The 19,511-nt window shown below is 40.2% G+C and overlaps 1 protein-coding gene across 6 annotated transcripts in view; it reads left to right on the top strand.

The window, feature by feature from the left end:
- RERE (arginine-glutamic acid dipeptide repeats) overlaps nucleotides 1–19,511 on the top strand; it is a 250,039-nt gene that overhangs the window by 39,984 nt on the left and 190,544 nt on the right. The window contains exon 1 of one of the 6 annotated variants that reach the window (XM_075773596.1): nucleotides 9,915–10,065. The exons of 4 other annotated variants lie outside the window; for them this stretch is intronic. The gene's annotated coding sequence lies outside the window, so the exon portion shown is untranslated. Of the gene's footprint in view, nucleotides 1–9,914; nucleotides 10,066–10,362; nucleotides 10,661–19,511 lie in introns of those variants that run through there. One more of the 6 variants, XM_075773597.1, reaches the window with a different exon arrangement.

Raw genomic sequence — 19,511 nt, 5'->3', positions numbered from 1 at the left:
GTTGGGGTTGGAATCGATGTCTTGTAACCTTGTAAATTGGGTAATGGACTAAGCAATCATTGCTCACCCTCCTGTAAAGGGAGGCTACGGAGTGTACTTCATGTTGCTTTCTTGAAACTGCGTTCACTGTTAATATTTAACTGCTGTTAACAACTGTGCTTTACAAATGAGCCTGAAAATACAGACTTTGATTCTATTTAGTTAGCTTTCCAGTTCCCCCCTCTTCTCTAAAGTGTATTTAGTTGACTCTTTTTTTTTCTCCTGTTAGCTCACTCCTGACAATTCCCTGCTTAATATATTTTGCAGCCATGACTTGTGCTACACACTGGCATCCTCAGGGAAGTTAGATGTGCACAGCGTGACCTTTTTGTCTTTTGTTTGGGGGCACTAGTTCTTGCTGTCTCTATATGGTTACACGAATCTGAAGATGCATGTGCTATTATAGACATGTGATTTGAAAAATTTTGTTCTGAAACTTGATGACTGGAGGTTATGAACAGGAAAGAAATGGATAACCTAGCTTGTGTTCTGTGACTTCTTAATGAAGACTCTTAGGGAAACTGAAACAGTTTCCCAGTTAAATTATCTTTTCACCTCTTGGTATGCCACCCATGGCATGTTCAGATCCTAAGAAACAAAGAAGCAGATCTTATTTCATGAGAAAGTTGCCTTCCAAGCTTTAATACAAGTCTTATTAATGGGTTATTAATGAACTCATGAGGTGTTTTGTCAGTAACAAGTATATGCATACACCAGCATGAAAATTCAGGAGTTCGGTCAATCACCTTGTCAAAGTCTGGACATCGTGTTCAGAAGAGAATGAGATAACAGCTCATAGACCAAAGAAGTAACACCTTTAAGGTTCTGTGCATCGCGTCAGAAGACCTGCCTGTGCTCCTCTGGATTTTTGTGTACTTTGCACACAGTTTTCATTCTGTAGTTCATGTCTTGGTTATGAATCAAATTGTTAGCCAGAGTGGGAACCAAATGTTTTAAGGAACTTCCTGTGATGTTGCTTCAGTTTGTGCATTGTGGGGTTTTTTTTCCTTAATGCTTTCAGTTGGGCTGTTGTCAGCACTTGAGGGGAAAACTGAAGACTTAGAATTTGCAATTGCCAAGTCAAGTCTCTACATGGTCTTTGTGGCTTACTTGAATTTACAGTGTGTTGGTGGGTTTTATAACATTTCCTTTAGGAGGCTGACACTAGATGGCATACTGCTGCTTGGCCATGTCACCTGATTTAAAAAATGGTCACTGATTACTGTTGAGCTCTTTTTTGTTGAAAGAGGGTTTTTGTTTCTATGCAGTGGCTTTAAAGCTGTTTGTTATATTGGAAACTTGCTTCACATCGTCTGAAATTCGTGTGTTCCTTTTGTCCAGGACTGTTTGCTTTTCATGTAGATTTAATGTAGAACATGTAAATATTTTCTTAAATGAATGTTTGTTTTATGGAATTGTCCCTTTGTGCCTGTGTTTCAGTTAAGTCTTGATTTGCAATCTGCAGGCAGTTGATTTCATCAAAGATGTAATGTCTGCAATACAATTTAGAATGGGAGGGAATGGTTTTACAGTTTTCTGCAAGTACTTTGAAGAAATTACGTAGGTAGCAATAAGGATATGCGAGAGCTACGTTGCCTTGAAATTATTTGGCTGCCCGGTTCTGATGGGGATTATATATTTTAAGTTTTTATGTCTTAGTTTGTGTGGATCGCTGTGTTTTCTCTCCATATCACAAGAAGAGACAACTAAATAGACCCTGGGATGCCTTTTACATTAAGCTCTATAGGCCATTTGAAGGAACAGTGTCAGGGAAAAACTGTTGTGTTGCCAGTATTGCCTTCCTAAAAACAGTAAGTTAATTTGTGTGTTTCTGTAGTAGCTGCATTACATATGTAAACAAGGTGAATGTAGTTAAGACTAGTGTGTTTTACTTGAAAATTTTGAAGGAAGTTTGGAGTCAGAATATAGTTAGGTGACTGGGATTTCTAGGCCCTTAGTGTGATTATTATGTTAAATGCTGATAGGAAAATGTGCATTGTTTTGACAAGTAGCTCAGAAGTGATTTATGTTAAAATATACAGCAGGATCTTTTTTTTTTTGAGCGTTTGATAAGTAGTGTAAACCATGCTTAACTATTGCCACCTCCTCATCTGCAGTGTGAGAAATATTGTGAAACTAATTTTGAAAGGCCTTTTTGACTGTTAATTGGTTGATATCAGCTATCAAAAAATCTGCTGCTTCCTTTTAGTTCACTTAAAGCTTCTGTGTAGGTGGTTAAAGACTGCTGTGTGAAATATGTTCCTCCATCAGTGAATCCCTCTCTGTTTGAAAAACAAATAAAAAAAGTTGAGTTCAACAAACTGCTTACATGATTCGCGTGATTTAAGGAAGGTCATGTTGCACTCTGAGCAGTACAATTTTGAATTTCTGTTTATCAAGTCTTCCAAAGCGGAAAGAGACCTTTTTCAGAAAGATAAAAGGTCTTGTTTTTTAAGTATAGTAGACTGTAGCATGGCCAGGACAGATACATGCCTAACACTTGGTTGCAATTCTTACCCTGGCATATTTTTTTTAAGACTCTTAAGAAATAGATGCATGTGCATGTGGAAAAGTACTGATTTTTGGCATAAGACGCTATATCTTCTTATGAGATGGAAGCTGTCTTGTTTGCTTACTCTTATGAATTTGTTGAGGGGAAAAGGAAAGAGGAATACAATAAGCCTTCATATTATTCCATGTTTGGGGGATTCTGGAAGGGTACGGTGGAGCAATGGCTGAATTGGGTTCATACCCTAGGTATCTTCTCCCATAGTTTTGGGGAAATCAAGGGTTTCTTCCCCGTGTAACTGAACTGGGGTCATGTGGCTTCAGACTGTTAACATTTTTTCAAGATTATAGTAGAAACTTCCTGTTTTTAGAGCTTATCTCCCTGTCTGGAGGGAAAGATTATTATAGGTATGGTCACATCCGGTGGTTATTGTCACTTAAAAAAAAAAAGTCTATTGAATTTTCTGAAGCCTTTGAATGTGAAAGTGATTACTACTAAAAAAACTGTGAGCTGTAGTCACATGTCTTATCTTTGCCATGATTTCAATAAAAGAATGTAATGCCATTGCAAGTTTTACATATCTGCTAGTTCAGTTTCTGCTATAGTTGCTGTGTTGAGAAAATCTCTTGGTAAAGAATCTGCCTTATTCTGGAAGGAAGATTGTAAAGGAAACATTTGGCAGTCATTTCCTTCAGCTTGTAAGTATGAGCATGCCTTATATTATAATAGTTTAAACATACCACAGGCTGTTGATAGAGGTATCAAATTTTCCATTCCCAAAGTTACTTTTAGCTGAAATTGGAGGGAAGAACAGGCAAACTTCCATTGTTTTACAATTGCTTTGATAGAGTTGAAAAAGATGCATTTGCTTACTTCTTCCTTCCCTCCTTTTCTTTAGCTTTGCCCTCCCCTCCTCCCACCCGCACGTCTAACTATTGAGAGTTTTATTTTGTATGCTTTTTAATATACGGCTGAGAACAAATGGTTTCTTTTTCAAACCCATTTATTAAATTTTCAAGTATGTAAAATTTGACTATTTTCTTGATATTTAGATTTTTTTCTCCTTTTGTTTAAGATAATACCTTCTAAAATAGACTGTATGTGTCACTTTGTAGCTAAATTCAAGAAGCTGCTGAACAGGTTGATGTCTTGCTGTAAGTACCACAATCTGGCAGACAACTGGATTGTGTTTTAATATTCTTGGCTTTCGATGTACCATTCTGTAATTTGGAGTTTCCCGGGGCAAGGATTTTCTACAAACATTTTTGAATTTAAGTATCAGTCCCTATAGAGAAGAAGAAACAAACTGGAGGAGAAATATTGGAGAAAGATTTCTGTGATTAGCAAACATGAACTCTTTTGCTTAAATTTGTCTTGCCTGGTTTGTTTTGATTTCTGGATATGAAAGCTGTAGCTGGGTTTCAAGTTACTTGTCTCTGCTTGTTCCCCAGTAGCTTGGTCGCAATATCCCAACTGAGATTATTACGCTTCATACTTACATACTTACCTCTGCATATAAAAGCTTTTATTTTAAACATCTTGCGAAGTTACTGCATTCCTTGGGTCATTCATCTTTTTTTTCTCTTGTTTTTTCCCCCCTTCTCTCTTTCCCAAAGAAAGCATAGTCTCTTTCTGGCTCAATTTTGTCCTTTCTGAGGTGCAGCTACTTCAAAGCAGTTGAATTAAGTTTTAACTGTAAATAGAAAATGCTGTCTCCCCTTCTCTACCTCTTGTTTGTTTTTGCTTGGGCCTTTTTGTTAGGCACACTGAAGTGTGGTTTCAAGGGTTTTTATGGCTGGCAGAATTGAGCCCTCAGCATTTGGAGGGAGGAGAATAGGGAGAAGAGTATGGGCGTTGACACTACTGTGAACATTCACTTAATTGCATGGGGACTTGAAATCAAACTCCTAGTGGGCTGAGCCATATCTGTTTTGTTTTTTTGGCTTTTCTTTGGTTGTTCATACCGTGTGTCCCCCCCCCCCCCCCAGCAGTTACTAAGCTAGGCCTTCCTGTAAAATCCTGAGACTTCACATGCCAGCATGTGAATTGCCTTAGTCCTCACTGGTAGAGCAACTTCTGGTTTTTCTTTCCTACAGTGACAGAATTTCTTCCAAAGACATGTAGAATGGAGTTATTCAGGACTTTATGTCCTTAGAGTGTCTATCCCCATTCTTCAGTTGAGTAATGCACTGACTGTACCAACAGCAAGTTTTTGGCTGTGTCACAGGTTCAGGAGAGGCAGAGCAGGAATCTGAAGCAACTTGTGGTTTTTACCTAATAACAATTAATTGTATCAACAAGCAGTAAATACAACCAATGCACAGGTCTTGAGATTTTTTTTTTCTTTGAAGGATTCTTGTTTGCATTTGTGCATTGCTCTTGACACTTGTACTTCTCTTGTCTGGTGGAGTTTGTTCCAAAGCTGTTACCTTACAGGGGTGGCAAAGGAGGAGTTGGTGGCAGTTGTTGGTGACAGTTACAGCAAGGGCGGTGCCTGGAGTTGTTGGGCCTAAGAGTGGTTACATGAGGTTGAAATTCCTCAGACTTTTCTGTGCTTGATAGGGTCCTCCTTTGCCAGAGTATTGATGTGGTGTCAGATTTTAATAATGACCTGTAAGGACTTATGGCTTGACTGGAGGTCTTCTGAAATATAAACCATGTAAGTACAGAAAAGGAGTCATAGTTCTTGAACTGTAAAATACGTGATAGCGTTAGTAATTTGGTTTAACAGGTTCTGAGTTTGATGCTGTGTATGTGGAGGCTTGCGGGGGAAACAACCCCCCTCAAAAAAGAACCCAACCAAAATCCAACCCAACAAAAAAAGCCAAACCTTTGAAGGTTCATGGTCTGTTAAGGGTATGGTTTCCATTTGTAGATTTGAGAGACAAGGAAATGGTTGATCCAAGTTTCAGCAGTTATACACTAAAATAACTTCACGTGATGATTTTTAAGAACTGCTGCCTGCTGTATATGTAAACGTGGTAGAGGGGAAGTGGACAAGACTGTGTTTAACTGTGTGCAGAGTTTACAGTCTACGTAGGCAGGCTTGGATTACAGAATGAAATGGCCTTTTGATTATGTTGAAGCAATAACAACATTGCACTGAATTTCCTCTTGGAGGTTGTGTTTTAGTAGTGTGGAAAAGCACCCTCGTCTAACTGTGGAGCAAGTTGTAGCTGGATTAGTGCTGTGGCAAGAAGCTGCTTAAAACTGAATGGGTATTTCCTGTTGGGTGTTCACATGTGCTCACAGATCCACAAGTGTAGACAAGACTTTTCCTGCTTCAAGCAGGTTTGAAGAAATTTGTGTAGACAGTAGTAACTGTTTTGTCGAGCTGAGTATCATTTATTCTCAGCTGTGTTTATACTAATAAAAGAGTGCATTATTTGCAAAGGAAGAAAACATCACTTGTAACATGACCAAAGGTTTTCTGTTTAGAATAGGTAGAGCCTAGAAGCTTTGATATTGAATTGAAAACAAACAGAAAAGGGTAACAAACATTCAGTGCTCCTGTTCTCAGCAGTTGAGGTGACCTTTCATGCTGGTAGCCCAGCCTGTTTGTTCTCTTCTGCTGAGGAATCTTCAGTTTACCATTGGCCTCAGAAATTCTCTAGCTAATTTTCAGCTTAAACTGCCTTTTCAGGCTTTTTGTTTTACTGAAGGTATCACTGTTATTTTGGCTGGCAATATATGCGCTGACAGTGAAAGGGAAACTTTTTTGATGAGGACTGGAATTAAGTGACACACAAGAACAGTGCTGTGACAACAATATTAAGCTGTTAGCTTGTTCTCGGTGAACCTACTCCCTTCCTCTTCCGCCCCTTGCCGGTGCCAAATCCAAAGGGAGAGCTTGATTTACGTGAAACTCTGAAGACAGTGTTAAGTCCTATTTAAAAATAGGTTCAGCTTAGCAGGGGTTTAATGTGTTACACTTGTTTCTTGCCTAAGCTGGGAAGTAGTGGTATATTAGCTTTTAGAAAACACTTGTCATGATCACATCTCCATGTGTTCTCAAAAATAAGTTTAAGGCTTTTTTGTACAATTTGTGCAAGCCAGACAGTGTACTTGAACCTGCTATTTAAAAATGTTAACTGGATGAGTTAACTGCATGACTTCACTGAGCTGCTTTTAAGTGTTTGTGGAACCTCTTTGTCTTGGATATCTCTTAAGAAAAAAAAAAAGTGAATTTAACCATTTAATCTGTATAATCTCATTAAGTCTGTTTATGGTTAGTTTGTTTCAAGTGTGTACATAGCTGGTAGACCTGAAATTGTTCCTGTGGAGCAGTTTTTCTAGTGGGTGAAATGTTTATGTGTACTTGATGGTTAATTCTGTCAGAAGTGGAGAATGCTGCTGATCGATAGATCTTGTGGCTCGGAGGGAGTATATCTGTATTTAATATTGTTCAAATTTGTATGTCTGTATTTAATATTCTTCAAATATGGTAGGACTCTTGTGTGAAGTTATGAATTATTCGTGGTCGTTATGAGTTCTGTGTCTAGAAAGCAGCACATTTTACAGCCCTTTGAAGATACACTGTCTGTCGCTTCTCAGTGCTCAATCTTTCATAAGCTGAAGTGCGTAGGTACAGTATACAAAGTGTTACAGTATTCATGGAAAGCGCTGAAAACCGAAAACTGGAAGTTAACGGATGTGTTCCAGCTCTTAGCTGTAAGGAGAGGTGTACCTGGGTGTGTGTGTGTGTGTGTGTGTACGTGCCTTTAAGCAATGTCAAGAATTACTGACAGCAAGTCAAAGCCTTATTTATTTATTTTTTATTTATTTCCAGCTTCTATTGTTTATTGTCACGATCTTAATGTTACCTCAACTAGGTGTTCTATTTAATTACAATGTTTATAATAAATATCAGCTCCCTTGGCTGCGTGTGCTTAGGCCTGTAGCATGCGGAGTGCTTTGCTTGTAACTGCATCCCTTGTCTCAGTTCATTATCTGTTAATGGTACTCAACATGACAGGGTTGTTTTGATAAATGGAGGCTGCCAGGAAAACTGGGCTGGATTTTGCACGCGGTGGAATTGAATTTTATTTCATTGTGTAACACCAGATATCTAATGCATGCTGGACCAAACACAACAACGTGTTGTGTGAGGTCTGTTAACAATTGTTTCAAAGCCATCATTCAGTGAATCTCTGCTCAAGCCCGCTCTAGGTCTCATTCTCTACGTTATATTGGCCTAACCCTTGTGGAGTAGCTTTTGCTTGAGTAGTCTTGATGAGTTTTGTGTATCTATAACTCAATTTTTCCCCTCGTTGAGATGCATGCTTTTAGTGTTAATATTAAAAGAAATGCTGTTGTAAGTTTATAATGTTGCAACTAGCAAAAGTGTATTTCATGACCGAGAAAGGATTTTCATCTTTTATAATCCATTTCCAAAAGACAAGATAAAAAGTCCTTATTGCACAATGGAGCTTGAGGCTGTACTCTGTGCATGTCTGGCTTTTTTTATTTTTGTCGGGGAAATGGGGGCAGATCTCCATATCTCATAGGAAAGCCAATTAGTGAAAGTTCAGTTGTTTCTGATGTCAGTGATTGAATGCTATAGCTGTTCTGTTCATTCAAGAATCTCCAATATGCTGTATAAAAACAGATGGGACTTCAGATGACTTCACTACTGTCTAACCATTGCTGAATTCTGAAGTTGGTTTGCTTTGGATTGGCAAGACAGTGGCTGAAATTCAAGAATACTCCCCAGTTCTGTTGCTGTGTTCAAACTACTGGATGCTATACTGTGCACTGGTTGAACAACTTTCATCCTAATGGGATACAAAAAATTCTACAGATGCATTTTTTTTTGGGGGGGGGGTGTGTGTGTGTGTGTTTTCCCTAATATAGACTGACTTTTAGGATTTGTGATCTAAGCTGGCTGGGTCATCTGTCCTAAAGGGGTAAGGTGTTTTTGAACAAATACCATCAAACAGGCTATTTTTCAAATAAATGGAATTTGGCCTGAATTAACTTACTGCTGGAGAGCTCTTTTGGAAGTCATTAGAAGTAAACACTGATTTAAATACACACTGGAGCATTAAGTTCCTTTCTGTGATTTGCCAGGTGTCAGACCACATTTGATTAGAAAATTGAAGTGAGGATAAATGCAATGTGGTTGCTTTGTACTGACTTTAGGATTGAATTTCAGCTCTGGCAGGTTTGGAGCTATCACACGGCTACTTGGTTACAAAGCTTATTTTGAACCAGTTCCCTCGAAGATAGGCTCCAGTTCAGAAGCTGTTGCGCAATGAATATTGCGGGAGCGAAGCTTGTGCTGCACACCATCTTCAATTTGTATTGATCATAGCAGTCTTGCAATGTGGCAAGGGCATTAGAATTAATCAGCTGCTTCAGCTGTGTTAGTGGTTTTAGGTAGCTATTTCTAGAAAGTATAGAATAAATTTTGAAGTTGGATCTTTGTCTCCTGAAGGACTCCTGGGCTATAGTATGAAACATGGCAGAAATATGGATAAATAGAGGGGAAAATACAAATAATTTACAGCACCCGGAAAGAATAAGTTGGCAGACAGTACTTGAGGGTGTTGCTCTAATTAACTGGGTCCATGAACCTTGATTGTTGTTGTTATTTTTTTAAATTTTTTTTTTTTTAGCTTGGCTTTGTAAAACCAGCTCTGAGAGGGTGTATTTGCTCCCTTATTTTATAGGCAAAAGACTACTGTGTGGCTAGGGAAATGGATTTGCTTGGCAGGGAAAAAGTGTACGTTGCCCTCAGGTAATGGATTACATAGATGACTTGTTTTGCATGTTATTCTGCAAGGGAAATAGCAAAGCTTTGCTCTAACATTAAGTCGGTACTAGCAGCTGAAAGGTCACGGCTGTGGTGTTAAAGAACAGTGCAAGACATGGTGAGATTCAGACAAGTTACAGGTTTGCATGAAGACACATAGTAAGAGATAAATATTCATTATTCTAAAAGATTGCCAATTAAATACAATTAAAAGGAACATGTTTTGCTGAGCAGATGAATTTCTGTTTCTAATAGGGGGAAGGAAGACATCGTAGAAAGGACTTTGAACAAAATGGCTTACTAATTGAATACACTGCAACACAATCCTTGCGTAGAAGTGTCTTTTAATGTGACAGTGGACAGGCGTCTCTTTCTTATCCATCTTAGGAATGAATGCCGTGTGTGGATGCGTTCCCTCCACCCCTCTATTTTATCTGCATTTTCCCCACCCCCTGTGTGTTTTGATCGGGGTTTGTAGAGGCGAGGAGCGCTGGTTGCATTAATATTCCTGGCTGCAGCTCTGGGATGTGAGCCGCTGATCACTCCCGGGGATGCTTTGCCTCCTTAATATCTTGCTTGCAGATGCATTTTCTAGCTGACCACGCTATTAAAGAGCTGCCATCAATCACGGGGCTCCCGGTTCCGGCTCGGCTGAGCGGGGAGGAGGCAGAGGCGGGCCGCCGCCGGGGGAAGGAGCGTGGGTCTCCGTGTGCGTGCTTGCGCCCCGCCGCGTGGACCGGGGAAGCGGCGCCGGGCCGGGCCGGTGCGTGTGAGAGCCGGGCGGGGCGCGGCGGGGAGCGGGGGGCCCGGCGGGGCCGGGCGGCGGGCGGGTTCCGCGCCGGGTTTTCCCCCGCGCCGCCTGCCGCCGCCTCCCGGGGCCGAGCGGCGCGACCGCCTCCTCCCGGTGCCGGGCGGGGGCCGGCGGCCGCGGCATGTGGCGGCGCCCGCAGCCGCGCTGCTGAGGGGGCGGCCGGCCGGGAGGGGGGGCGGCGGGGGGGGGGGGGCACGGCGGGTCCGGGCGACGCCGCTCGCTCCGCCGCCCGCTCCGCACCCCGGCCCAGCTGCTTGGCGGCGAGGCGGAGGGGCCTCCTTTTGTTCACCAACTGCGCTTCTCGTCGCCCCTGGCCCCCGCTTCCTCCCGTCCTCTGCCCTCCCCTGCTCCCTCCTCCTCTTCTTGGCGAGGTCCAGCCCGGCGCTGGGCACCGCGGCCGCCCCCCCCCGCCCGTCCCCCCCCGCCAGGCTCCGGAGGAGAAATACGGGTTTGCTGGGGTCAGGCTGTAACAGCCGCTGGGATTGCAGGCGGGTTGTGTTTGCCCGGCACCTCCGAGAGCTGCAGAGCCTAAGCCCGAGGCTGGCGGGTGAGTGCACCCCTGGTTGCCGAGAGGGGCAGGACCTTCGCCTTGGAGTTGGCGAAGGCCCCGGAGCGGCAGGGATGCAGAGAGGGGAGCTAGGGTCCGCTTGGAAAATTTCAGAGGAGGGTCGATGGAGTGGGTCTCCGGTCCAGGCTGATTGGGTAACTTCGGTGCCTTGTGCATACAAGTTGTATTTCCAAGAGGAAAATTGTTAAGGTTGCTCTTAAAGTTGACTGATTGTTACTTAGCCAATGATAACACCGAAGACACCTGGATGGAGAAGAAGCTTGGCTTAATTCTCTTTTCCCCTTTTGGTTACTCTGATTTTTTTCAGAAAAAGTTGGATCAACTTGGTAGGTGAGGCGATAGTTTTTATTGGCCTAAGAAGTTCAGAATTCTTTAAGACTGCAGGGTTTTCTTTCCATAACAAATGCTTCATCTCTGTGTTCTAAATATAAACAGTTAAGCTAAACGGAGTGCTCTGTTGAATTCTGTGTTTTGTTTTGGTTTTTTTTTAAGCAAATGAGATAAGGACATAAGGATTGCATTTTCCTTATCCTGAAAGAAAGTACTTTTTCACTGCACTTGATAAAATGGAATGCCTTTGAAGTACTAATTGGTACGGTGGGTGGTGTAACTTTTTTTAGGGATGTTTAATCGTGTTTTAAGATAGCGACAGGAGACCTGCTTGGCCACTTTGTTTCCTGAGGAAGAAACCAGCTCTGCTTTGTTTTGCAATTGGTCTTAAGCTCCTCTGGAGTGCATGTGGCTTTGCGCTGCACGGGGCATTGTGTGCCTGGATGGCCTCCTTGCAGCCATATGGGGCTGCTTTACTTGTACGAGAGTGAAAATGGCAGTTGACGAGGCGACTGATTGGGTTTTTAAGTTAACATTCCCGTTAGGCGTGAAGTAAAGTGGAGAATAGAAATCTAGTGAAGTGGAGTTTCAGATGCCCCACCAATGTGGTGTTTCTTCTGGGAACTCAGCTTAGAGTAAACTGGGTTTAAAAACCTACAGACGAACGCTATTCCAACGCAAAGCCGTTAATCTGCAGGCAATTAGTTCCAGACGTGCAACCAGCTCTGCATTTTTGTCAGTTTTTGTTCTTACAGGCAATCGCATTTTTGAATCCCTCTGCCTAGTGAGTATCGCAAGACAGTCGTTTTAGATGCTTACCAGCAAGTTGAGAATTGTGTAGGAGCAGCATTTAAAAGCGTTTATTTGTTTTTTCCAACCCTGTAATTTAGTAGTGTTTAAACTATTTTATAAAGATCTCTGGGACCAGTGAAAGGTGGTTTTGAGTCTGAGCACTTGAGTGCTTATTGTACTCTGGCAGGCTGGGTGCTTGGCAGGCAGTTCTTGAAATGCTGTTTGATCTGGCTGCACGATAGAATTGACCAGGATTACACCAGTCCCCCCCGGTTGTTTCAAAGTGATGCGTCAGCGAGGGGTGGTCAATAGCGTATTTTAAGACTCAAACTGCATGTATTCGCTTTAAACATATTTCCAGAGAAAGGCAGTTAAGGATTTGTCTTGTTTTGCGGTTAGGATTTATGAATTGAGGCAAGGGCTGACGTAATCTATCCTACCACTTCCTTTGTGCGCGTTTTACAGTTGATAGTGCTTTGTTTTACTTAAAATAGCCAGGACTGTTTCTTAAATACTTTTCTATCTCCTTTATGCTGTGGCCTTCGGTGTAAGCGGACAAGTTGTTAAAGTTGTATGTGATCGTGCCTCTTTGAGGAAATGGTTCCTTCCTTTTGTCACTAAGGTCCAGAGAATTGCTTGTATGCTAAGTAGATGAGACTTTAATTTTAATTAACATAATGATGTCTACAGCTGTTCTGTCAGAATGCATCGAATGTCTTTGCAATTTTACTACAGGTTGTAGAGAATCTCTTGGTCTCTCTCTCAACTCCTCTTTTGCTTGCTTTTATTTATGTAAAGGTGACAAGATGGGGCTTTTGTTTCCTGATGTGAGTGGTTAATAGCTCATCTGCGAGAGCTTTGTTTTGATTTTCGTGCGTGGGAAAGAAAATAAGCTACTGTTAAACTAATCCTAGACCTCCTTTGGGTTTTTTTTTGGGTTGAAGGGGGGTTGTGCTACTTATTGTTTTGCTCAAGAGTAGCTAGAAGGAACTCCTTACTTCCTAATTTTACAGTCAGTGGTGTGACGTCGTTTGTGTTCTTTTCTCTCTTTTTTTTCCCTGGTGTAACATGAATGAGGTCCTGCTATAGTGGTTGGCCTATGCGTAGGTAAAGCACTTAAAGGGTGATTGTTTCTACACTTTAAAAGCGGTGGGATTTTTTTTCCCAGACAGTGAGTACAATGTCGTTCCTTTCTGACACCTGAGAGAGTATTCATACTGCTGAAATTTTGCTTTAATGGACCAAACTTCAGCAGGTGAAAAATACTCAGGTCTCCACAAACTTAGTGGAGTTACTTCAGCATTGACTGCAAGTACAGCTCATAGTCCAAAAATCCCATACTGAGGACCTAAATTAACTACTTGGTAGCATTTGGTGTGGTTGAGGTTTATAGGCAGAAAAATAAGTAATTTTCTGCTTCATCTTGGTAATGAGATGCTGCAGATTTTTAGGAAGATTGTCTCTTGCAGAGAAGCATGTATTCTTTAATGAATGTACAACTTTATAGAGCTGGCTCTGGATGTTAGGTCAGTGTGCATTTGTTAATATTTCCTTGGTGTGGGACATTTTCAAGTGATGTAGAGAGATTGTGCTGAGACTGTGTATGCTGACTTAGGAGTAAAACCAGTTTGTAAACCACTGAAAATCAGTATTTCTGTAACTTGTTGATACATACAGATAACATATTTCACCTGAGAACCAGTTACTGGTAAAAAAACCAACACCCAAACAACAAACCAACAAAACCCAAAACCAATTATGAAGGCAGAGTGTAGAAATAAATATCATGAAATTATCATGAAATGCTGTTTTGGCCAAGTGATTTTCAAATTAAGGCTATTTCTTTGCCGCATTAGCCTATGCTCTGACAGATGAACAGATTAAAACGTGATGACTGGAGTTGTTAGTCCCCAGCTGTTGGCCTTATGCTTCTGGTAGCCGTTGTTACCCAAGTCCGCAACGTGGGGGTATCTAAATCATGAGTGGAAACTTGGTTTTGAACTGCCACTGTTCTCAGCCAGACATGTCTAGTTAAATTCTAATTCTACTTTAGCTGAATGTACCAGGCAGAAAACAAAAGCAACTCAGGGAGTAAGCTGCAAGTGCACCTGAGAGTTCTTTCTTAGGGGTGTGATGGTTGTTGGGGACTTGGCTCCATAGCCAAGAGATTCAGAAAATTGGGTAGAACTAGCAGCGTGTTCTAGGTGTTAGGAAGCAGAAATTCCATATAGCCTGTGGTGTTTGGTGCAAATGCTGGGCGCTTTCATCTCTATAAAGGCTTTGAGTATTTGACTGCTGTACTAAAGTGCTCGCTTACTGATGTGATTGGGTCAGTCAACAAGCCTGCATGTTAGTTCTATTAATTTGTGAGCCATGATGTCTTTGCTTTAAAATATTTTTTTTTCCTTTTGAACCTTGTATACTTAGCGTAAGATCAGTAAATGACTTGAAAGAAAGCTGAGTAGCTCTATTCTGCGTTTTAAGGGTAAATAAGAGAAATGGTATTTTAATCACTGTAGTCCTAGAGTAGAAAGCTACCTGATACTCTGATGTGAATCTCTTATATCGATAGTCAATTGTGTGAATCTTTAAAGTTTTTCATCTTTGTTTACAGAACACTGAACATTGTTTTAGAAATAGGTCTGTGGAAGGAACAGCAGAAGTGGCTTTGGTGTATGAGTGAAGGTTCTTCCGGTTTTCTGATCTTACGCATCACTGAGCTGCATGTAGTGTGGATATAAACATTCAATGTAAGGAAGATTCCCAGCAAAGATGGTCAGGCCTTTTCTTGGAGTAATTTACTAGTCAATAACATGTAGATTAGCAGGCAAATATTTTCCGATATATGTAAAATAAGATGATTTCAGAAGAGGTGTTTTAGGGAAGAAGGGCTGTGTCAGGGAAACTGGAATCGTGGTTGGCATAGTTCAAGCTGTCATGTCAACTTGCTGAGCCTTGCTCTTTGTTTAACTGTTTCTCATGTTGGTGTATTTCTTGCAGAACAAATTTCTCTACTACTAAAGAAAGCAAAAGCCTATAATGATGTAACACTCTGAATTTAAGTAATAAAGGATAGGACTCATGAAAAACTTCCTATAAGCTAGCTTTCTGTTTATGAAAAATACTGTGAGTCATCTTTAAATGGGTCAGAGGGAAATCTGGTTTTTATACTTCAACTGTCTTAATGGAGGTGAGATTCTTTCCAGAAGAATGGGCAAAAATAATATTTATTCTAAGTTTGCCTGGGGTAGTGGTTTGAGTTGTGACCTTTGGATACAAAGTGAGAACAAATAGTGTTGAAAAGTGTAAATGATTAAAACAAGCTGGCCTTCTTTAGGAAACTTTTTTGTCGAGTTTTGCCAAGAAAAGGTCTTGGTGATTGGATAAACATTTTACTACTGGAATTAATAGTATTTGATTGTGATGCTTAGTTTTTCATGTAACCAAATTTTATTTTATTTTTCTGAATATAATGGTTTGGAATTCAGCCTTTTTCTAATGTTAACAAAGGCACAGAAGAAATGGTGGCTGTAAATTTAGGATTAACAGTGTAGCCGTATGCTTTCTCTTGGGAAGTAACGGCAAATTTTGAAAGTGAATTTGCTTTGATCAGTCTTCTCTGAAAATGGATATAACTTTCATATAAGGTGACAATACAGTGTGAAATAACACATCTGGAATGTATTAGTATCAGTTCCTAAAAGTTATATTTTTCCAGTCTCTTTTTGTTGATGAACTGGGTGTGAAAAGCTGCATGATAGGTAAACCTTTATTAAAACCAACCAATCTTGGTATAGATAGATCGCTGCTTCTGAAACAGCAATTTTGTACACGTAATAAATTTTGTCTTAGGTGCTGATTTGAATTTTCTTGAAACTGGCAATTAAAAAAACCTTTGATTTTGACAGTGTTTTCTTTGTGAATTTGCTTCTTTGTAGAGATCAAAATGACTTGTTTTTCAAATAAAGCTGAATTTTTGTTTCAGCAGCATCTGGGGTCTGATGAGCTGTTATTCTGTTTAGATATTTAAAATTAAAAGCATTTAGTAGTTCAAAGATTATTGTCAGACTTTGTATTAATGTTATTTTAGAAGATCAGGTTCTCTGTTTTGATCATTGTTGTTGGGAACTGGAGAAAGTGCAGAGAGTTTAGCTGTTACATTGGATATTTTGATCCATAGTTCTGTAATCTCTATTCTTCTAGCTAGTAAAATGATGGCAGTAAAAAGTTGTAAAGCTTAATAATGACGTCGCTATAGGTTCTTTACTGGGGAGGTTTCAGCCCGTTAATCTAATCAGTCTACAAAATCAACATATTTACCTAAACCAGGACCAATATGTTACTTCCTCTGACTGTGGGAAGGTCACAGCCTTTCTGGGTTTGCCAGTGCCCTGCCCTTATATTGCTTGGAAAACTGTAGAAACCCAGCAGAGAGTAGTAGGTATTTTAACCCAAGCACAAGTTGGATCTGGGAACTTAGTTATTTGTGTTTTTTCATGTTGTAAAGTGTCTTGGATTTAATCAGTGGCTGATGACTAAACGTGGCCCCAGCAGGTTGTTAAATTACAGGACAATATAAAAATGACTGAGCCATAATTTAAGAGTTAATACAATTCAAGCACTTAAAGTTGGGGACTTTTTTTCTTTAAAATTTGACATAGTAACAGATCCCTGTAGAATTTACTCTTCCAAGCAGTCAAAACACACTGTATTTGCTCCATTTCCTATTGAAATCTAACAAAGGAGCCAAAAATCAGATTTCCCTTTCCTGATAATAAAGCTATTCCTTTGAGATTAGAGCTGGGAATGATATTTTTTATATATATATTTCAGTTCCTGCTTATTAATTGAATGTTTTTAGGTACTCTTGTATGCTGGTTTATATGACAGTATGTGAGGAATAACACCTCTAACCTGCATGTTTAATATTAGACTATTCTAATTGGCTTTAAGTTGGAGTCCTACCCTGTGCTTGTAGTTAAGACTGGTATAAAAGAGTTAAGAGCAGCCCAAGGTTATTAGATCATTTGGAAACTGATTACCCTTTCACAGTGTAATAAAGTAATTATGAATAGTGTATGAAAATTGGTTGCAGTCTGTTTCAACATTATGACTGCCTGTCTTTAAAAGAAATTGCATTGTCCTCTTTTGTGTTGATCTTATAATTTGCATATTCAAAGTATCTTAGATATTTGCCACTTCCAGCTGTAAATGCTAAGTAGCATTTAAAAAAGCAAATTATGCCATCTGTTTTTGTATAGTTTTTCTGTGAGGTTTTTCAGTTCTTGATAATATTTCACCTTGGGTCTGTTCTCTGTACAATAGTACATGCCACTTGCTAAAGGAATTTGAAGTATGTTCTGGTCTAAACTGAAAGAACTCTTTCACGAGTGGATGTAGCAGTTGCAACTTCATCTGTTTGTGGGGTATAGGTCTGCAGCCCTGACATGAGAAAAGGTGGTGTTTGGAAAGAAACAGTCATGATGCTCTATTTTTAACTCACGTTAAAATGCTCCAGTACGTGGGGAATAGCAATGTGAATTTTTAAGATTTAAAAAAATAAATAAATTAACTTTTAGCCTAACTCGATATTGTGCACAAATAAAATCTGTGGTTTTGAGTGATACAGTTTGTGACTAAAGTATTGTTCATGTGAAAAATAAGTATAGCTATGATCGCTAAATCACAACTAGGAACGGTTTACCTTGGGACTGTTTTACCTGTGCTTCCTTTAGAAGTCCCCTCCCTGCTGGAAGGATGGTTTAGCTGCTGGTGAGGCAGTTGCTGATTTACTGGAACTGAGCAGCGTGCCCTGATTACAGGTACCGCTGTGGGTTTTCTTCCAGCAAGGTGATAATGAGGATGGACAGGTGCCAGTAGTAACCTCCTGTACCTGTCCTTTTGTCTGCTGATATGTCAGAGTCTGGATTTGAGGGACTAATTATCCAAAGTTTGCCTGAGAAAGTATAGTTGGTCAGAGCAGTTCTTGTGGATTTTTAAAGCATGGAGTCAGTAATATAAATTAGAATGAAGCTAAAGATGTACATGCCGAACTTTAGAGTTTGACTTTAACAAATGCTGCTGTATAAAGTTATATTTTTGGCATAAAGTTTTATTGAATCCGTGCTTTTGGCTGAATGCTTTTCTTCTGAGGACATACTGTGGTATCTGAGATGCCAAAGGTAAATATAACTATCCTGTTTTGTTACAGTCGTGTGGGAGTTCAACAGTGGCGTAGGATTTCAGGAGCGCTACAGAATTTCTGACAGCGAAATCTTTGCTCAGTAGACATCTCTGAGCTCGTTTTGAACAAAGAGAACTGTTGTTGGAGATAAATGATAAGCATTGTATGCCAGGTTAATAACATTCTGAGGTCATTCTCTACTCTGAAACCCATGCTGTGATGTGTAGTGTGAAGTTGCTGTGGGTGTCACGAGAGAGCTGCGAGAGGCTGCCAGCCTCAGCTGGGGGACACGGGCTGCCACGTTCTTCTTGGTGCGGTGGTGGTGGCAGGAGCACCACAGCTGGATTTCAGTGCAAAGCCCTCTGGCACGGCAAAAGTGGAAGCATAACGCAGGTATGATGGCATCTCCGCACGTGGAAATATGTGTAAGCTATGTTGAAGTGGTGTGAACAGACTCTCGGACACTGGGACAATGCCATGACTTTAAGCTGAATTGGTATGTTAGGTTTCTATCGTAGGCTTTTTCATAGTTGAAAAATCAAGTCCTTACCAGGCTGCTTCAGAAGAATAAAAAGCTAAAGAGTACCCCGCACAGAAGGCTGCCTTTTCTGTGTTCCTACATCTTTAAGGTTCCTAAAGACAGCTGATGCAGCTGAAATACCTGTTTAAAATATTAAACTAAGCATGAGATTCTGCAGTGTGGTTTTTTGCATTGCTGTTCTGGATATCTTGGAGTTCAAGGAAACTCCAACCGGGCCAGATGTGCTTCATAAACACTGGTGTCGTTTTCTTCAAAACTGACATTTTAATGCAGTTTGAACATTTGAAATACACCAGTAGCTTAAGTTTGTTTTGAGTTTGCTTCCATGGAAGTTCTGAAGTATATTAACTCTTCTACTTAAGCGAATAAACAAGTGATTGAGTCCCAAAGATAATTATGTGGCTAGATGATGAATAATAGAAACTTTCCCCATGATTATCTTTAGGACATGTTTGAAATGTTTCCCGCCTCTTACAGCCTAAACTGTACATGTGACAACTTCAACTTACTTTTTGTTTGGAAGCATTAATATGTGAGGAAAACAGTAGTTGTGTGTTTTTTGTTTAGAATGAAATAGGAATTTTTTTCTCAGAACTCTTGCTATGGTTTTTGCTTTGTTGGGGGGGTGTGTTGTGTGTGTGGTTGGTTTTTTGGGTTTTGGTTTGGTGTATTCCCCACCCCCAAAAAAAGGACTGTTACTTTGTGGGAGTTTTTTAAAACTCTGAACAGTGTGAGTGAAGCTATACCCATATAGGAAGTAATGGACAAAGAAATAATACGCACAGTGCTAGTGAAAAATCATGAAAAGGTTTTAACTTTGCTGTTGGGCTGTAGAGCTCAAAAAAATCCTTCTGTAGGATTTATTTTGTTATTTCTTGGCCCTGTCAGTGCCATTTTGTACTATAAAATGCTATACATCAAAATTCATTTAATATTCTGAATAAAAAATATCTACATAATTGTTTGGAAATATCATTTATACC

The sequence above is a fragment of the Balearica regulorum genome, chromosome 21 (genome assembly GCF_011004875.1).
Source record: "Balearica regulorum gibbericeps isolate bBalReg1 chromosome 21, bBalReg1.pri, whole genome shotgun sequence".
Taxonomy (NCBI): Eukaryota; Metazoa; Chordata; class Aves; order Gruiformes; family Gruidae; genus Balearica; species Balearica regulorum.
Note: the sequence above shows the minus strand (reverse complement) of the source record. Positions and strands in the feature narration are given on the sequence as shown.